Below are 12,351 nucleotides of genomic sequence, written 5' to 3'. Positions count from 1 at the left end.
TTGCTTTCACTGTGCACTGAATGCCAGGACGGCATGTGCACGTTAAAACAACGAGCTGGGCAAGAGTAATCGAAAGATCACGGACGTCAGAAAGCAGCTTATATATTGCCCTGGGAAGAGTACTGTTTTTGGAGTGTGCAGTAAAATCGTGTTTCTGGACAAGGGAGGCATAAGTACGCTGTGCTCCTAAGCTATCTCCCTGCGAGACACACTGCCAAAGCTTTTCGCTATGATGCAGTCTAGTGCAGACGCACACTACGACTCTCCGGAGCTGTCCGAAGCCAAGCGCCGGTGGCCGGCGTCTTTCGGCTGAAGCAGCGCTTCGGAGCGTAGGGCTGCCGCTCCGCTGTTGTGTGCGCGAAGCAGCCGCTTCTCCTGCTCCGGGAGCCGGACAGAGCGGTAGCTTGCACGAGGGCGAAGAACGTTGCCGCAGGGAGACGACATTGTGTGCACAGCCTTGCGACTGCTAGAGGACGGTGGCTAAAGCTACCTGCCTTTTCAATGCACTGCTGGCATGCTTTATTGAAGGTCTTCCGAGACAACTTTCCTGGGTTTTGACTTCGTCCTGATGCAGCCCCTCTTGGGAAATTGGTGCTCGTCCCAGAAGGCTCGAGATGCAGAAAACTCGATGGCAGCTGCAGAAATGAAGGACTCTGTTGAAGTGTGGAGAAGCAAGAACATAGCCAGCGCCTTGTGTTTGGGAGTCAGCAGCTGCTGGACTTTTGCGATTGCTTTCACTGTGCACTGAATGCCAGGACGGCATGTGCACGTTAAAACAACGAGCTGGGCAAGAGTAATCGAAAGATCACGGACGTCAGAAAGCAGCTTATATATTGCCCTGGGAAGAGTACTGTTTTTGGAGTGTGCAGTAAAATCGTGTTTCTGGACAAGGGAGGCATAAGTGCGCTGTGCTCCTAAGCTATCTCCCTGCGAGACACACTGCCAAAGCTTTTCGCTATGATGCAGTCTAGTGCATACCCACTCTACGGCTCTCCGGAGCTGTCCGAAGCCAAGCGCCGGTGGCCGGCGTCTTTCGGCTGAAGCAGCGCTTCGGAGCGTAGGGCTGCCGCTCCGCTGTTGTGTGCGCGAAGCAGCCGCTTCTCCTGCTCCGGGAGCCGGACAGAGCGGTAGCTTGCACGAGGGCGAAGAACGTTGCCGCAGGGAGACGACATTGTGTGCACAGCCTTGCGACTGCTAGAGGACGGTGGCTAAAGCTACCTGCCTTTTCAATGCACTGCTGGCATGCTTTATTGAAGGTCTTCCGAGACAACTTTCCTGGGTTTTGACTTCGTCCTGATGCAGCCCCTCCTGGGAAATTGGTGCTCGTCCCAGAAGGCTCGAGATGCAGAAAACTCGATGGCAGCTGCAGAAATGAAGGACTCTGTTGAAGTGTGGAGAAGCAAGAACATAGCCAGAGCCTTGTGTTTGGGAGTCAGCAGCTGCTGGACTTTTGCGATTGCTTTCACTGTGCACTGAATGCCAGGACGGCATGTGCACGTTAAAACAACGAGCTGGGCAAGAGCAGGGAGGGATCACGGCCATCAGAAAGCAGCTTATATATTGCCCTGGGAAGAGTACTGTTTTTGGAGTGTGCAGTAAAATCGTGTTTCTGGGCAAATGAGGCATAAGTGCGCTGCGCTCCTAAACTATCTCTCTGCGAGACACACTGCCAAAGCTTTTCGCTATGATGCAGTCTAGTGCAGACGCACACTACGGCTCTCCGGAGCTGTCCGAAGCCAAGCGCCGGTGGCCAGCGTCTTTCGGCTGAAGCAGCGCTTCGGAGCGTAGGGCTGCCGCTCCGCTGTTGTGTGCGCGAAGCAGCCGCTTCTCCTGCTCCGGGAGCCGGACAGAGCGGTAGCTTGCACGAGGGCGAAGAACGTTGCCGCAGGGAGACGACATTGTGTGCACAGCCTTGCGACTGCTAGAGGACGGTGGCTAAAGCTACCTGCCTTTTCAATGCACTGCTGGCATGCTTTATTGAAGGTCTTCCGAGACAACTTTCCTGGGTTTTGACTTCGTCCCGATGCAGCCCCTCTTGGGAAATTGGTGCTCGTCCCAGAAGGCTCGAGATGCAGAAAACTGGATGGCAGCTGCAGAAATGAAGGACTCTGTTGAAGTGTGGAGAAGCAAGAACATAGCCAGCGCCTTGTGTTTGGGAGTCAGCAGCTGCTGGACTTTTGCGATTGCTTTCACTGTGCACTGAATGCCAGGACGGCATGTGCACGTTAAAACAACGAGCTGGGCAAGAGTAATCGAAAGATCACGGACGTCAGAAAGCAGCTTATATATTGCCCTGGGAAGAGTACTGTTTTTGGAGTGTGCAGTAAAATCGTGTTTCTGGACAAGGGAGGCATAAGTGCGCTGTGCTCCTAAGCTATCTCCCTGCGAGACACACTGCCAAAGCTTTTCGCTATGATGCAGTCTAGTGCAGACGCACACTACGACTCTCCGGAGCTGTCCGAAGCCAAGCGCCGGTGGCCGGCGTCTTTCGGCTGAAGCAGCGCTTCGGAGCGTAGGGCTGCCGCTCCGCTGTTGTGTGCGCGAAGCAGCCGCTTCTCCTGCTCCGGGAGCCGGACAGAGCGGTAGCTTGCACGAGGGCGAAGAACGTTGCCGCAGGGAGACGACATTGTGTGCACAGCCTTGCGACTGCTAGAGGACGGTGGCTAAAGCTACCTGCCTTTTCAATGCACTGCTGGCATGCTTTATTGAAGGTCTTCCGAGACAACTTTCCTGGGTTTTGACTTCGTCCTGATGCAGCCCCTCTTGGGAAATTGGTGCTCGTCCCAGAAGGCTCGAGATGCAGAAAACTCGATGGCAGCTGCAGAAATGAAGGACTCTGTTGAAGTGTGGAGAAGCAAGAACATAGCCAGCGCCTTGTGTTTGGGAGTCAGCAGCTGCTGGACTTTTGCGATTGCTTTCACTGTGCACTGAATGCCAGGACGGCATGTGCACGTTAAAACAACGAGCTGGGCAAGAGTAATCGAAAGATCACGGACGTCAGAAAGCAGCTTATATATTGCCCTGGGAAGAGTACTGTTTTTGGAGTGTGCAGTAAAATCGTGTTTCTGGACAAGGGAGGCATAAGTGCGCTGTGCTCCTAAGCTATCTCCCTGCGAGACACACTGCCAAAGCTTTTCGCTATGATGCAGTCTAGTGCATACCCACTCTACGGCTCTCCGGAGCTGTCCGAAGCCAAGCGCCGGTGGCCGGCGTCTTTCGGCTGAAGCAGCGCTTCGGAGCGTAGGGCTGCCGCTCCGCTGTTGTGTGCGCGAAGCAGCCGCTTCTCCTGCTCCGGGAGCCGGACAGAGCGGTAGCTTGCACGAGGGCGAAGAACGTTGCCGCAGGGAGACGACATTGTGTGCACAGCCTTGCGACTGCTAGAGGACGGTGGCTAAAGCTACCTGCCTTTTCAATGCACTGCTGGCATGCTTTATTGAAGGTCTTCCGAGACAACTTTCCTGGGTTTTGACTTCGTCCTGATGCAGCCCCTCCTGGGAAATTGGTGCTCGTCCCAGAAGGCTCGAGATGCAGAAAACTCGATGGCAGCTGCAGAAATGAAGGACTCTGTTGAAGTGTGGAGAAGCAAGAACATAGCCAGCGCCTTGTGTTTGGGAGTCAGCAGCTGCTGGACTTTTGCGATTGCTTTCACTGTGCACTGAATGCCAGGACGGCATGTGCACGTTAAAACAACGAGCTGGGCAAGAGCAGGGAGGGATCACGGCCATCAGAAAGCAGCTTATATATTGCCCTGGGAAGAGTACTGTTTTTGGAGTGTGCAGTAAAATCGTGTTTCTGGGCAAATGAGGCATAAGTGCGCTGCGCTCCTAAACTATCTCTCTGCGAGACACACTGCCAAAGCTTTTCGCTATGATGCAGTCTAGTGCAGACGCACACTACGGCTCTCCGGAGCTGTCCGAAGCCAAGCGCCGGTGGCCAGCGTCTTTCGGCTGAAGCAGCGCTTTGGAGCGTAGGGCTGCCGCTCCGCTGTTGTGTGCGCGAAGCAGCCGCTTCTCCTGCTCCGGGAGCCGGACAGAGCGGTAGCTTGCACGAGGGCGAAGAACGTTGCCGCAGGGAGACGACATTGTGTGCACAGCCTTGCGACTGCTAGAGGACGGTGGCTAAAGCTCCCTGCCTTTTCAATGCACTGCTGGCATGCTTTATTGAAGGTCTTCCGAGACAATTTTCCTGGGTTTTGACTTCGTCCCGATGCAGCCCCTCTTGGGAAATTGGTGCTCGTCCCAGAAGGCTCGAGATGCAGAAAACTGGATGGCAGCTGCAGAAATGAAGGACTCTGTTGAAGTGTGGAGAAGCAAGAACATAGCCAGCGCCTTGTGTTTGGGAGTCAGCAGCTGCTGGACTTTTGCGATTGCTTTCACTGTGCACTGAATGCCAGGACGGCATGTGCACGTTAAAACAACGAGCTGGGCAAGAGTAATCGAAAGATCACGGCCGTCAGAAAGCAGCTTATATATTGCCCTGGGAAGAGTACTGTTTTTGGAGTGTGCAGTAAAATCGTGTTTCTGGGCAAATGAGGCATAAGTGCGCTGCGCTCCTAAGCTATCTCTCTGCGAGACACACTGCCAAAGCTTTTCGCTATGATGCAGTCTAGTGCAGACGCACACTACGGCTCTCCGGAGCTGTCCGAAGCCAAGCGCCGGTGGCCGGCGTCTTTCGGCTGAAGCAGCGCTTCGGAGCGTAGGGCTGCCGCTCCGCTGTTGTGTGCGCGAAGCAGCCGCTTCTCCTGCTCCGGGAGCCGGACAGAGCGGTAGCTTGTACGGGGGCGAAGAACGAAGCCGCAGAGCACCGGGCTTCGCGCACACCTTAAGGACTGCTAGAGGACCGTGGTGGCCGCACGCCTGCCTCTTCAATTCCCTTCTAGCATCCTTATGGAAGGTGTTCCAGGACAAATTCCCTGAGTTTTGAATTCGTCCTGATGCAGCCCCTCCTGGGAAACTCGTGCTCGTCCTCTGTGGCTCCGACATGCAGAGACCTCGATGGCAACTGCAGAAATGAAGGGCTGCGTTGAAGTGTCGAGAAGCAAGAACATAGCCAGCGCCTTGTGTTTGGGAGTCAGCAGCTGCTGGACTTTTGCGATTGCTTTCACTGTGCACTGAATGCCAGGACGGCATGTGCACGTTAAAACAACGAGCTGGGCAAGAGTAATCGAAAGATCACGGACGTCAGAAAGCAGCTTATATATTGCCCTGGGAAGAGTACTGTTTTTGGAGTGTGCAGTAAAATCGTGTTTCTGGACAAGGGAGGCATAAGTGCGCTGCTCTCCTAAGGTATCTCCCTGCGAGACACACTGCCAAAGCTTTTCGCTATGATGCAGTCTAGTGCAGACGCACACTACGGCTCTCCGGAGCTGTCCGAAGCCAAGCGCCGGTGGCCGGCGTCTTTCGGCTGAAGCAACGCTTCGGAGCGTAGGGCTGCCGCTCCGCTGTTGTGTGTGCGAAGCAGCCGCTTCTCCTGCTCCGGGAGCCGGACAGAGCGGTAGCTTGCACGAGGGCGAAGAACGTTGCCGCAGGGAGACGACATTGTGTGCACAGCCTTGGCACTGCTAGAGGACGGTGGCTAAAGCTCCCTGCCTTTTCAATGCACTGCTGGCATGCTTTATTGAAGGTCTTCCGAGACAACTTTCCTGGGTTTTGACTTCGTCCTGATGCAGCCCCACTTGGGAAATTGGTGCTCGTCCCAGAAGGCTCGAGATGCAGAAAACTCGATGGCAGCTGCAGAAATGAAGGACTCTGTTGAAGTGTGGAGAAGCAAGAACATAGCCAGCGCCTTGTGTTTGGGAGTCAGCAGCTGCTGGACTTTTGCGATTGCTTTCACTGTGCACTGAATGCCAGGACGGCATGTGCACGTTAAAACAACGAGCTGGGCAAGAGTAATCGAAAGATCACGGCCGTCAGAAAGCAGCTTATATATTGCCCTGGGAAGAGTACTGTTTTTGGAGTGTGCAGTAAAATCGTGTTTCTGGACAAGGGAGGCATAAGTGCGCTGCTCTCCTAAGCTATCTCCCTGCGAGACACACTGCCAAAGCTTTTCGCTATGATGCAGTCTAGTGCAGACGCACACTACGGCTCTCCGGAGCTGTCCGAAGCCAAGCGCCGGTGGCCGGCGTCTTTCGGCTGAAGCAGCGCTTCGGAGCGTAGGGCTGCCGCTCTGCTGTTGTGTGCGCGAAGCAGCCGCTTCTCCTGCTCCGGGAGCCGGACAGAGCGGTAGCTTGCACGAGGGCGAAGAACGTTGCCGCAGGGAGACGACATTGTGTGCACAGCCTTGCGACTGTTAGAGGACGGTGGCTAAAGCTCCCTGCCTTTTCAATGCACTGCTGGCATGCTTTATTGAAGGTCTTCCGAGACAACTTTCCTGGGTTTTGACTTCGTCCCGATGCAGCCCCTCTTGGGAAATTGGTGCTCGTCCCAGAAGGCTCGAGATGCAGAAAACTCGATGGCAGCTGCAGAAATGAAGGACTCTGTTGAAGTGTGGAGAAGCAAGAACATAGCCAGCGCCTTGTGTTTGGGAGTCAGCAGCTGCTGGACTTTTGCGATTGCTTTCACTGTGCACTGAATGCCAGGACGGCATGTGCACGTTAAAACAACGAGCTGGGCAAGAGTAATCGAAAGATCACGGCCGTCAGAAAGCAGCTTATATATTGCCCTGGGAAGAGTACTGTTTTTGGAGTGTGCAGTAAAATCGTGTTTCTGGGCAAATGAGGCATAAGTGCGCTGCGCTCCTAAGCTATCTCTCTGCGAGACACACTGCCAAAGCTTTTCGCTATGATGCAGTCTAGTGCAGACGCACACTACGGCTCTCCGGAGCTGTCCGAAGCCAAGCGCCGGTGGCCGGCGTCTTTCGGCTGAAGCAGCGCTTCGGAGCGTAGGGCTGCCGCTCCGCTGTTGTGTGCGCGAAGCAGCCGCTTCTCCTGCTCCGGGAGCCGGACAGAGCGGTAGCTTGTACGGGGGCGAAGAACGAAGCCGCAGAGCACCGGGCTTCGCGCACACCTTAAGGACTGCTAGAGGACCGTGGTGGCCGCACGCCTGCCTCTTCAATTCCCTTCTAGCATCCTTATGGAAGGTGTTCCAGGACAAATTCCCTGAGTTTTGAATTCGTCCTGATGCAGCCCCTCCTGGGAAACTCGTGCTCGTCCTCTGTGGCTCCGACATGCAGAGACCTCGATGGCAACTGCAGAAATGAAGGGCTGCGTTGAGTTGTCGAGAAGCAAGAACATAGCCAGCGCCTTGTGTTTGGGAGTCAGCAGCTGCTGGACTTTTGCGATTGCTTTCACTGTGCACTGAATGCCAGGACGGCATGTGCACGTTAAAACAACGAGCTGGGCAAGAGTAATCGAAAGATCACGGCCGTCAGAAAGCAGCTTATATATTGCCCTGGGAAGAGTACTGTTTTTGGAGTGTGCAGTAAAATCGTGTTTCTGGGCAAATGAGGCATAAGTGCGCTGCGCTCCTAAGCTATCTCTCTGCGAGACACACTGCCAAAGCTTTTCGCTATGATGCAGTCTAGTGCAGACGCACACTACGGCTCTCCGGAGCTGTCCGAAGCCAAGCGCCGGTGGCCGGCGTCTTTCGGCTGAAGCAGCGCTTCGGAGCGTAGGGCTGCCGCTCCGCTGTTGTGTGCGCGAAGCAGCCGCTTCTCCTGCTCCGGGAGCCGGACAGAGCGGTAGCTTGTACGGGGGCGAAGAACGAAGCCGCAGAGCACCGGGCTTCGCGCACACCTTAAGGACTGCTAGAGGACCGTGGTGGCCGCACGCCTGCCTCTTCAATTCCCTTCTAGCATCCTTATGGAAGGTGTTCCAGGACAAATTCCCTGAGTTTTGAATTCGTCCTGATGCAGCCCCTCCTGGGAAACTCGTGCTCGTCCTCTGTGGCTCCGACATGCAGAGACCTCGATGGCAACTGCAGAAATGAAGGGCTGCGTTGAGTTGTCGAGAAGCAAGAACATAGCCAGCGCCTTGTGTTTGGGAGTCAGCAGCTGCTGGACTTTTGCGATTGCTTTCACTGTGCACTGAATGCCAGGACGGCATGTGCACGTTAAAACAACGAGCTGGGCAAGAGTAATCGAAAGATCACGGCCGTCAGAAAGCAGCTTATATATTGCCCTGGGAAGAGTACTGTTTTTGGAGTGTGCAGTAAAATCGTGTTTCTGGACAAGGGAGGCATAAGTGCGCTGCGCTCCTAAGCTATCTCCCTGCGAGACACACTGCCAAAGCTTTTCGCTATGATGCAGTCTAGTGCATACCCACTCTACGACTCTCCGGAGCTGTCCGAAGCGAAGCGCCGGTGGCCGGCGTCTTTCGGCTGAAGCAGCGCTTCGGAGCGTAGGGCTGCCGCTCCGCTGTTGTGTGCGCGAAGCAGCCGCTTCTCCTGCTCCGGGAGCCGGACAGAGCGGTAGCTTGCACGAGGGCGAAGAACGTTGCCGCAGGGAGACGACATTGTGTGCACAGCCTTGCGACTGCTAGAGGACGGTGGCTAAAGCTCCCTGCCTTTTCAATGCACTGCTGGCATGCTTTATTGAAGGTCTTCCGAGACAACTTTCCTGGGTTTTGACTTCGTCCCGATGCAGCCCCTCTTGGGAAATTGGTGCTCGTCCCAGAAGGCTCGAGATGCAGAAAACTGGATGGCAGCTGCAGAAATGAAGGACTCTGTTGAAGTGTGGAGAAGCAAGAACATAGCCAGCGCCTTGTGTTTGGGAGTCAGCAGCTGCTGGACTTTTGCGATTGCTTTCACTGTGCACTGAATGCCAGGACGGCATGTGCACGTTAAAACAACGAGCTGGGCAAGAGTAATCGAAAGATCACGGACGTCAGAAAGCAGCTTATATATTGCCCTGGGAAGAGTACTGTTTTTGGAGTGTGCAGTAAAATCGTGTTTCTGGACAAGGGAGGCATAAGTGCGCTGCTCTCCTAAGCTATCTCTCTGCGAGACACACTGCCAAAGCTTTTCGCTATGATGCAGTCTAGTGCAGACGCACACTACGGCTCTCCGGAGCTGTCCGAAGCCAAGCGCCGGTGGCCGGCGTCTTTCGGCTGAAGCAGCGCTTCGGAGCGTAGGGCTGCCGCTCCGCTGTTGTGTGCGCGAAGCAGCCGCTTCTCCTGCTCCGGGAGCCGGACAGAGCGGTAGCTTGCACGAGGGCGAAGAACGTTGCCACAGGGAGACGACATTGTGTGCACAGCCTTGCGACTGCTAGAGGACGGTGGCTAAAGCTCCCTGCCTTTTCAATGCACTGCTGGCATGCTTTATTGAAGGTCTTCCGAGACAACTTTCCTGGGTTTTGACTTCGTCCTGATGCAGCCCCTCTTGGGAAATTGGTGCTCGTCCCAGAAGGCTCGAGATGCAGAAAACTCGATGGCAGCTGCAGAAATGAAGGACTCTGTTGAAGTGTGGAGAAGCAAGAACATAGCCAGCGCCTTGTGTTTGGGAGTCAGCAGCTGCTGGACTTTTGCGATTGCTTTCACTGTGCACTGAATGCCAGGACGGCATGTGCACGTTAAAACAACGAGCTGGGCAAGAGTAATCGAAAGATCACGGACGTCAGAAAGCAGCTTATATATTGCCCTGGGAAGAGTACTGTTTTTGGAGTGTGCAGTAAAATCGTGTTTCTGGACAAGGGAGGCATAAGTGCGCTGCGCTCCTAAACTATCTCTCTGCGAGACACACTGCCAAAGCTTTTCGCTATGATGCAGTCTAGTGCATACCCACACTACGGCTCTCGGCTGCTGTCCTTGGCGAAGCGCCGGTGGCCGGCGTCTTTCGGCTGAAGCAGCGCTTCGGAGCGTAGGGCTGCCGCTCCGCTGTTGTGTGCGCGAAGCAGCCGCTTCTCCTGCTCCGGGAGCCGGACAGAGCGGTAGCTTGTACGGGGGCGAAGAACGAAGCCGCAGAGCACCGGGCTTCGCGCACACCTTAAGGACTGCTAGAGGACCGTGGTGGCCGCACGCCTGCCTCTTCAATTCCCTTCTAGCATCCTTATGGAAGGTGTTCCAGGACAAATTCCCTGAGTTTTGAATTCGTCCTGATGCAGCCCCTCCTGGGAAACTCGTGCTCGTCCTCTGTGACTCCGACATGCAGAGACCTCGATGGCAACTGCAGAAATGAAGGGCTGCGTTGAGCTGTCGAGAAGCAAGAACATAGCCAGCGCCTTGTGTTTGGGAGTCAGCAGCTGCTGGACTTTTGCGATTGCTTTCACTGTGCACTGAATGCCAGGACGGCATGTGCACGTTAAAACAACGAGCTGGGCAAGAGTAATCGAAAGATCACGGCCGTCAGAAAGCAGCTTATATATTGCCCTGGGAAGAGTACTGTTTTTGGAGTGTGCAGTAAAATCGTGTTTCTGGACAAGGGAGGCATAAGTGCGCTGCGCTCCTAAGGTATCTCCCTGCGAGACACACTGCCAAAGCTTTTCGCTATGATGCAGTCTAGTGCAGACGCACACTACGGCTCTCCGGAGCTGTCCGAAGCCAAGCGCCGGTGGCCAGCGTCTTTCGGCTGAAGCAGCGCTTCGGAGCGTAGGGCTGCCGCTCCGCTGTTGTGTGCGCGAAGCAGCCGCTTCTCCTGCTCCGGGAGCCGGACAGAGCGGTAGCTTGTACGAGGGCGAAGAAAGAAACCGCAGAGCACCGGGCTTCTGCGCGCACCCTAAGGACTGCTAGAGGACGGTGGTGGCCGCACGCCTGCCTCTTCAATTCCCTTCTAGCATCCTTATGGAAGGTGTTCCAGGACAAATTCCCTGAGTTTTGAATTCCTCCTGATGCAGCCCCTCCTGGGAAACTCGTGCTCGTCCTCTGAGTCTCCGACATGCAGAGACCTCGATGGCAACTGCAGAAATGAAGGGCTGCGTTGAGTTGTCGAGAAGCAAGAACATAGCCAGCGCCTTGTGTTTGGGAGTCAGCAGCTGCTGGACTTTTGCGATTGCTTTCACTGTGCACTGAATGCCAGGACGGCATGTGCACGTTAAAACAACGAGCTGGGCAAGAGTAATCGAAAGATCACGGCCGTCAGAAAGCAGCTTATATATTGCCCTGGGAAGAGTACTGTTTTTGGAGTGTGCAGTAAAATCGTGTTTCTGGACAAGGGAGGCATAAGTGCGCTGTGCTCCTAAGCTATCTCCCTGCGAGACACACTGCCAAAGCTTTTCGCTATGATGCAGTCTAGTGCATACCCACTCTACGACTCTCCGGAGCTGTCCGAAGCCAAGCGCCGGTGGCCGGCGTCTTTCGGCTGAAGCAGCGCTTCGGAGCTTAGGGCTGCCGCTCCGCTGTTGTGTGCGCGAAGCAGCCGCTTCTCCTGCTCCGGGAGCCGGACAGAGCGGTAGCTTGTACGGCGGCGAAGAACGTTGCCGCAGGGAGACGACATTGTGTGCACAGCCTTGCGACTGCTAGAGGACGGTGGCTAAAGCTACCTGCCTTTTCAATGCACTGCTGGCATGCTTTATTGAAGGTGTTCCGAGACAACTTTCCTGGGTTTTGACTTCGTCCCGATGCAGCCCCTCTTGGGAAATTGGTGCTCGTCCCAGAAGGCTCGAGATGCAGAAAACTCGATGGCAGCTGCAGAAATGAAGGACTCTGTTGAAGTGTGGAGAAGCAAGAACATAGCCAGCGCCTTGTGTTTGGGAGTCAGCAGCTGCTGGACTTTTGCGATTGCTTTCACTGTGCACTGAATGCCAGGACGGCATGTGCACGTTAAAACAACGAGCTGGGCAAGAGTAATCGAAAGATCACGGACGTCAGAAAGCAGCTTATATATTGCCCTGGGAAGAGTACTGTTTTTGGAGTGTGCAGTAAAATCGTGTTTCTGGACAAGGGAGGCATAAGTGCGCTGCGCTCCTAAGCTATCTCCCTGCGAGACACACTGCCAAAGCTTTTCGCTATGATGCAGTCTAGTGCAGACGCACACTACGGCTCTCCGGAGCTGTCCGAAGCCAAGCGCCGGTGGCCGGCGTCTTTCGGCTGAAGCAGCGCTTCGGAGCGTAGGGCTGCCGCTCCGCTGTTGTGTGCGCGAAGCAGCCGCTTCTCCTGCTCCGGGAGCCGGACAGAGCGGTAGCTTGCACGAGGGCGAAGAACGTTGCCGCAGGGAGACGACATTGTGTGCACAGCCTTGCGACTGCTAGAGGACGGTGGCTAAAGCTCCCTGCCTTTTCAATGCACTGCTGGCATGCTTTATTGAAGGTATTCCGAGACAACTTTCCTGGGTTTTGACTTCGTCCTGATGCAGCCCCTCTTGGGAAATTGGTGCTCGTCCCAGAAGGCTCGAGATGCAGAAAACTCGATGGCAGCTGCAGAAATGAAGGACTCTGTTGAACTGTGGAGAAGCAAGAACATAGCCAGCGCCTTGTGTTTGGGAG

This window comes from Lonchura striata, chromosome 13 (genome assembly GCF_046129695.1).
Source record: "Lonchura striata isolate bLonStr1 chromosome 13, bLonStr1.mat, whole genome shotgun sequence".
Taxonomy (NCBI): Eukaryota; Metazoa; Chordata; class Aves; order Passeriformes; family Estrildidae; genus Lonchura; species Lonchura striata.
This window is presented reverse-complemented; position numbering follows the sequence as displayed.